Raw genomic sequence first — 7,388 nt, 5'->3', positions numbered from 1 at the left:
GATGAAGAGCTCCAGCTCATTGGATCCTGTCAAACCACTGAACCCATCCATGCGAGCATGGAACAGCATGGATAGCAAAATGCTGATATATATATATATATATATATATATATATATATATATATATATATATATACCTTTCTCCATGTGATTGGCTTGAAAAATTGTTAAGACACTTGGATATTTTCCCACTTTTCTTAACATGAAACCAATGGTAGCCTTAATTCACAAATAAAGAAATTATATCCACCAGTGCAGTGTTGAGCACTCATTTTCATCATTCGACATTTATGTGTGTGTGTGTATATATATATATATGCATATACATACACGCGTGTGTGTGTGTGTGGGGGGGGGGGTATGTGCATGTAATCCTTTTGAAGCAGAGTCCCAGACATTTTTCTCTCACACTAGGTTATTCCAATATATATGTATGTTTGTGCGTATGAGAAACTGTGTGTGTCCTACTCACACCTTTCCAACCAATGTTAGTTTGTTTACATCCCCGTAAGTTATGGGGACATGAACAAACTAACATCAGTTATCAAGCAGCTTGGTGGGGGGTGGGGGACAAACACAAAGACATGCAGCAGGTTTCCATCTATCAAATTCACTAACAAGGCATCGGACAGCCCAGGGCTATAGTACAAGACATTGCATCAGGCAGCCCAGGGCTATAGTACAAGACATTGCATCAGGCAGCCCAGGGCTATAGTACAAGACATTTGCCCAAGATTGCACACATCAGCACCGAACTCAAAGCGCTGTCATGCTTGCTCCTGCAGGCAGCAAGAGGGTTATGTCTGCAATATTAGGAGGAAGAGATGGTGGTGGTAGTGGTGGTGGACTGACCTTTAGAACAACGAAAGGCAGGTCATTAAATTTAATCCTAAAAGCACAGCAATGTTAAATGACATTTATAGAATAAAATAAGGAAAGAACACACACACACACACACTCGAATGAAATGGAATGGATGCAAGACAGTAATGAGACTGAGGAAGACTATGCAGCCTTTAGACCTGCTAGAAACAACAGCCAAATGTTCATGACGTCACAAACTGCAAGCTTTAAAATGGAAAAACAGATTTTATTGACCAACCCTCCCTGGAGGGTTAATGAAAAAATAAGTCAACGATATTGAGGAAACCCACAGAAAAGCTTAGGAATTGAAACCATGATTTTGTGGTTACGAGTGCAACACACTAACCATTAGGCCACATGTCTTCACTCCTGGCTAAAATATTTTTTAAAAAATAAATAAAAACAAGAAAGGGGAGTTAAACTATTGCCACCAGGGGGCGAAATATAGAGACAGCTCTACCTCTTTCGTTGGGCAGTGTTGTCAGTATTGAAGCTGGCAGGTGTGGAAATAAACACTGCCAGTGAGATAAGAGATAATCCTGCTTGATAGATACTGTCACTGAGGATTAATATAAATAGAACATTGATCGAAGTGAGGTATGGTCCCCCATCAGATAAGGGATTAATGGGATAGTCACTGACCACTCCAGTGTGGGTACTCTTGTACTGTGCCCACTAAGAGTAACATCAGCCTCATTGTTTTACATCTACTTTCCATGTTGGCATGGGTCGGATGAATCGTTTCTATTTCGAAACCATTTAACAAATTCTGACGACCCTCAGTGGCAAACTTCAAGGAACCTCCAGCAGCAAACTTTGAGGAATCCCTGGAAACAAACTTCAAGGAAGCTCCAGTGGAAAACTGCCAGGACCTCCGGTGGCAAACTTCCAGGACACCCTGTAGCAAACTTCGAGGAACCCCGGAGCAAACTTCAACGAACCCCCGTGGCAAACTTCAAAGAACCTCCATGGCAAACTTTGAGGAACCCCTTTGGCAAACTTTGAAGAACCCCCTTGGCAAACTTTGAGGAGATCCCACTAGAAAACTTCAAGACCCTATGAGAAGCTTCATCACTATCAACCCTTTCAAGCTTCCTAGATACGAAAAGGATATCCATAACTGCCATGTCAGCACAGTTATTCTGATATCTTATTGCACCATATATAGAGCAATTAAGTAGGCAATGATGAAGAATAGTACCAGTAATAAAGGCTGGAACGGCCTCAACTTACTGTCACTGTATCATTTCCTCACCCATCCACTTCATATCTCTTTTCATAGAAATCTGGCCCAGTGCCATGTCAAATGCTACCATTACTGGGTGAAAGCCAAATCATAATAATAATTATCTCCACCACCACCACCACCACCACCACCACCACCACCACCACCACCTACACTGCCAGTATCAACAGCAAAAAAAAATCAAGCCATTGCAGGAGCCTTTACATGGTCATTCTATCTGCTAGAAATAGTAACCAAATCTCCTCAAATCACAATTACTTAGAAAGAGAAGGACATGTTGGATAAAGAAATAGTCATGTCCAGAAAGCCTTTTGATTGTTGATTAGGGTTAACTTGGGGCTAAAGAACAGCAACAAGACCACCACCACCATAATTATTACGATGACCACCACCATCTACGGTCTTCATACATGACCACAAAAATATGTTAAAAGAACAGTTAAAATGTCAGTGAAAAGTGAATAGCAATTGTCTTTTGCATTTTGAGGATACCTTTCATCTAAACCAGTGGTTATCAATCAGGGTCCTTATGAGATTTTCTGGTTAAAATTTATCTGCAACAAACTAGTTATACTTCGATAAAATATTTCAACATTTTTTAATAAAATTCATAATAATATTTAATCCTATAAAAATAATAGGAGTTTTTAAACATCAAATGGCTGAGAGGGCCCCCCACTGAGTAAAATATGAAAGCAAGGGGTCCATAAGCAAAAATGGTTGAGAACCAGTGATCTAAACTACCTTGTTTAGAAATTGATGCATGTTTCTATGAAATCAGATGTGGTAATTCCTTCAACTTAAATGTGAGCAATGTGTAAAAGGAACCAAAATGACCACCACTTCAGAATCAAACCCAGGTCATAGATATGATCCACAGGGATCTTGTCATCTTTAGTATTACTATTTCTGGGCAGTGTTTGCATACAATCATGAGAAATCTTAGAGAGTGAATCCTCTTCAAAACAACGAAGGGGAAAGTGAGCTTAATAGAGACATCAAAAGGAAATCAGTCAGTCTAAGAGTGTGTGTGTGTGTGTGTGTGTGTGTAAGAGAGAGGTGTTGTGAGTACGTGCTCAAGTCCAGTGTGTATGTGCGTGTGTTACATCTCTTTCTTTCATTATTCTGCTTGTCTCCCCCCCCCCCGTCTATTTCTCTCCCATTTTCTCTTACACACATTCACACAATAAGTGTGTGAGTGAATGTATGTACAAGTGCAAGAATGTGTATGCACGAGTGCAAGTGTGTAACTATATATAGGTGAGAGAGAAAGGTGACAAGTAAAACTGCTGTCCACTATCCAATCCCCACCCTGCCACCCCCCTCCCAACCAACTAATCAACCTATTTCATTAAGATAAGCAGTAATTTACACCAAACACCAATTAACTAACACCTAATTTACACCAAACATATTAATTATGACTACCAGTTTTATTAAAGAACCAGAATTATAATCATCATTCCTAAAATGTCAATGCATTCCTCTCCACTGCTCGAAGACTTCAAAGACCTGGCAATTGGCCAAAGCGCTTCAATGGCATTTTGTCTACCATTACCTTCTGAGTTCAAATTCTGCTGAGGTCGACTTTGTCTTTCATCTTTTCAGGGTTGATTAATAGGTACCAGTTGAGTACTGGGGTCAATGTAATCGATTTACCTGCTGCCTCTAAATTACTGGCCTTGTGCCAAAATCTGAAATCAATATATGGCACGAAGAGCATAGGTTACAGCGAAGAACGTAGGTACAGGAAGATCATTGATTTTCCGGCAAATGACAGTCCAGCACCGTCTTTAATCTGATTAAATTACAAGGAAAGAACTTGAAATTTCCTCGGCTGCCAATCTAGTACACTGTGTCACCATGGCGTTGTGTGTATCATGTGTTCATATGCAGTAATTACATTGTGTTTGTTAGTGGTAATGCCACCAACATTTTGAGAGATCCTCCGCTTATTTAGCAGAAAATTCACCTTAGCCGTGGCAATTAAAGATACCAGAACTAAGCATGTCAGTGAAAGAGTCAAACTTAGACACCGACCTATATCAATCCTGGATAGAGTAGAGCTTTTGGAATAAAATGACCGTGGGGTTTTGCTATGTAAACTGTATGACAATTAATAATTAGCATTTAATTAGTAGTTCAGAGGTGTCATCATTTAATGCCCACATTCTATGCTGGTATGGATTGGACAGTTTGACAGGGTCGGATGAGTCCAATGGCTGTATCATGCTCTGATGTCTGCTTTGGTATGGTTTCTACGGCTGGATGACCATCCTAACACTAACCACTGTACAGTGAATACTGGGTGCTTTTCGTTCATGCCATTTGAACTATTGAGATCACAATGTGGACTACCCACTATGAGGAAATTGGGAGAATAGGGGTCAGGTTCATGCTAGGGGATGAGGGGATATAAATTACTCATCATGTAACCACAGATGGTCCAGCAAGACAGTTTATCTATCAAGGCTTTGGATCCAAGGATACCAGAAAATCAGTGGTGTAATCTGCGAGATACATTTTATTAACACTTTTAGGATGAAAAAGGGGGTAAAAAAAAAACATTAAAAGTATAAAAGATCAAATTACTGAGAAAAGAATAAAACCCAGAACTACCCTCCCAAGGAAACAAAGAAAAAAAAGGGGGGGGAATTAAGCAGAAGATGGGGGGGGGGCGAAAGTAATGGGTTGTATGTTTAGTCATGCTTTGTGGACATGATTGCAAAGGCATTGTCGTGAAGAATGGCCAACAGCACTCACAACAGCCAGCCCACCTTGTTGGGGCTCAGATAGGCACCCCACCTTGTTGGGGCTCAGACAGGCACCCCACCTTGTTGGGGCTCAGACAGGCACCCCACCTTGTTGGGGCTCAGACAGGCACCCCACCTTGTTGGGGCTCAGACAGGCAGCAGTTACTCTTATTTTACACAGGAAATCAACAGTGAGAGCAGTGGGGGGAGAACACCTGAGGTCTTGACAGTGACCAGCACAATGTGTGAGTGGTCAGTCAGACGCCTATCTTTGGTAGTTTGTAAAGGATAAAGGCTTAGCCACTTGGCATAATTAGATGCTTCCTCTAACCAAAAGAAAATTAATTATGTCACTGCATGTGGTTTGGAAAAAGACCATGTCTGAGGTCAAGTGCTCATTGTTTCACGAAAAGCTGATGTGTGTGTGTGTGTGTGTGTGTGTGTGTGTGTGTGTGTGGTTATAATTATGTGAAAGTTTATGTGTACGAAAGTGTGTGTTGTGAAGCAATTAGTAAAAATTGGACAATTCTGTAAAAAGATAGAAATATCATTATTAGCAGTAGGAGAGGCATTTTATATCTGCTTTTCGATGCTGGCATGAGTGAGATGCTTTTTCCAAGTAAGGGTTTTACAGCTGGATACCCTTCCCGTCACAAACCTTTTTAGTTGTCCCTTGTAACACAGTGTGCCCAATCTAAAACCAGGACACACAGTAAATACACACACACAAATTGTCGATCAGTTATGACGACAAGTGTTCCGGTTGATCTGATCAATAGAACAGCCTGCTCATGAAATTAACAGGAAAGTGGCTGAATACCCCACAGATACACGTACCCTTAATGTAGTTCTCAGGTAAGCGATCCCTACAAACTATAAATCCGCGCCACGAGTGTGTGTACAAACCACTTGAACTTGTCTATATTCCCGTTACTCTTGTCTAGATGTCTGACGAGATAGGTTCGTCCTAGGAAACTGTAAGTCATGTGGAGCTGGGTGACGCTGCTTTTAAATAATATATGAAACTTCTACCGAAAGTGTTGAGTGCCATTTTCGTTCGTACAGTAGCTAGTGTGTGTATGTATATCTTTATACATGTATACACTAAATACGTGATGGTATTATGAAACTTGAGCGCTGTGAGTGCAACTCAAACATGCATTAGATACTATGACATAACGGTAGAATAAATAATCGCTGTTATCTCTGTAGAGCCAGACATGTGATATACACACACACTCGCATAAACACAAAAATATATATAAACAAGTCAATAAAATGCTTTGGTTATTAAATATTTCTTAATTACTGTGTACTTCCTAATTACATTTCTTTCGTTCTTTAAATAATTCAGGGGCGCTGTCGACTGAGCTTTATAACCGCGAGGCCTTTTGTTGGCAGTTAACAGTTAATAACATACAATCAACGTCTACTGCCGACCCCGAGTGTTTACTCAGGATACATCTCTGATTACATGGATATACTTATAAATATGCAATGACACACCACTATATATGCACCTTTGTGTGTGTACATGTCAGCTACATGTCTGCGTGTGTAGTATATTATTTAAAACAGTTCGATTCGGTTGCATGAAACTGTTTTAAATAATACATGTAACTCCAACTAAATGTGTCGAGCACCCTTTTCCTTCGTTTGTCCACTCACTCGTGTGTGTGTGTGTGTATATATATATATATATATATATACTCAAACGAATAAATTCACGTGTATATGACTGCTGACGACAAGCAAACCGAAACTTCGAAATCACTAAATGAACATGTACAGTAGTACCAAAGAGTAGTGACTAATCTTCTACTGAAATGTTAAACTGCTTCTATATAAAACAATAAACACACACGCATACATACGGAGAAATATACACAACTGATTTAGCTTATACATAGACTCGACATCTTTCTCTCTATACACGAACACATACAAACAGTATTTTGGTTCATACACTGGCTATATACATATTTATAGACATTGTGGAAGCTAACTGGCCTTATCTCATCCGACATGTATCGGGGGCTTAATTTTATTAACTATCATGGAACTATTTGTAACGATATCTCAGTCCATACGTACTAGTGCGTGTGTGTGTATATGTATACATACATACACATTAGTGGAAGCTGAAACTTCACAAATTTAGTCTGAGTTACCTGTCTCTAACCTTCGGACAGTTATCATTAAAAAAAAGAAAAAGGTAATTGTATCAACTTCAAGTACATATACATTTCTCCCTCTTTGTTCACACTTGAGAGTATATATATATATATATATAACACAACAGTATCTCATCTGACATGACAACCAGCTCACATAACGTTCTAGTTTATATATATATATATATCTTCTATTATTATATATATATATATATATATATAACACCGATGTGTCTATATTCATTTTGTATGTGTAATGAGATGGGAGTAAACAAGTGTAACCGTTATGTGATTATGGGTATTGGTAAATGTGGGAGCGTGTATCGTTAGAACGTAAAACTGGGAGGAATA

At 39.4% G+C, this 7,388-nt stretch overlaps 1 protein-coding gene across 10 annotated transcripts in view; it reads right to left on the bottom strand.

Moving 5' to 3' along the window:
* Window positions 1-7,388, bottom strand: part of LOC106877785 (multivesicular body subunit 12B) — a 91,608-nt gene that overhangs the window by 57,008 nt on the left and 27,212 nt on the right. The gene's annotated exons all lie outside the window — the stretch shown is intronic.

Source organism: Octopus bimaculoides, chromosome 21 (genome assembly GCF_046866305.1).
Source record: "Octopus bimaculoides isolate indiv1 chromosome 21, ASM4686630v1, whole genome shotgun sequence".
Lineage (NCBI taxonomy): Eukaryota > Metazoa > Mollusca > Cephalopoda > Octopoda > Octopodidae > Octopus > Octopus bimaculoides.
This window is presented reverse-complemented; position numbering and strand designations above follow the sequence as displayed.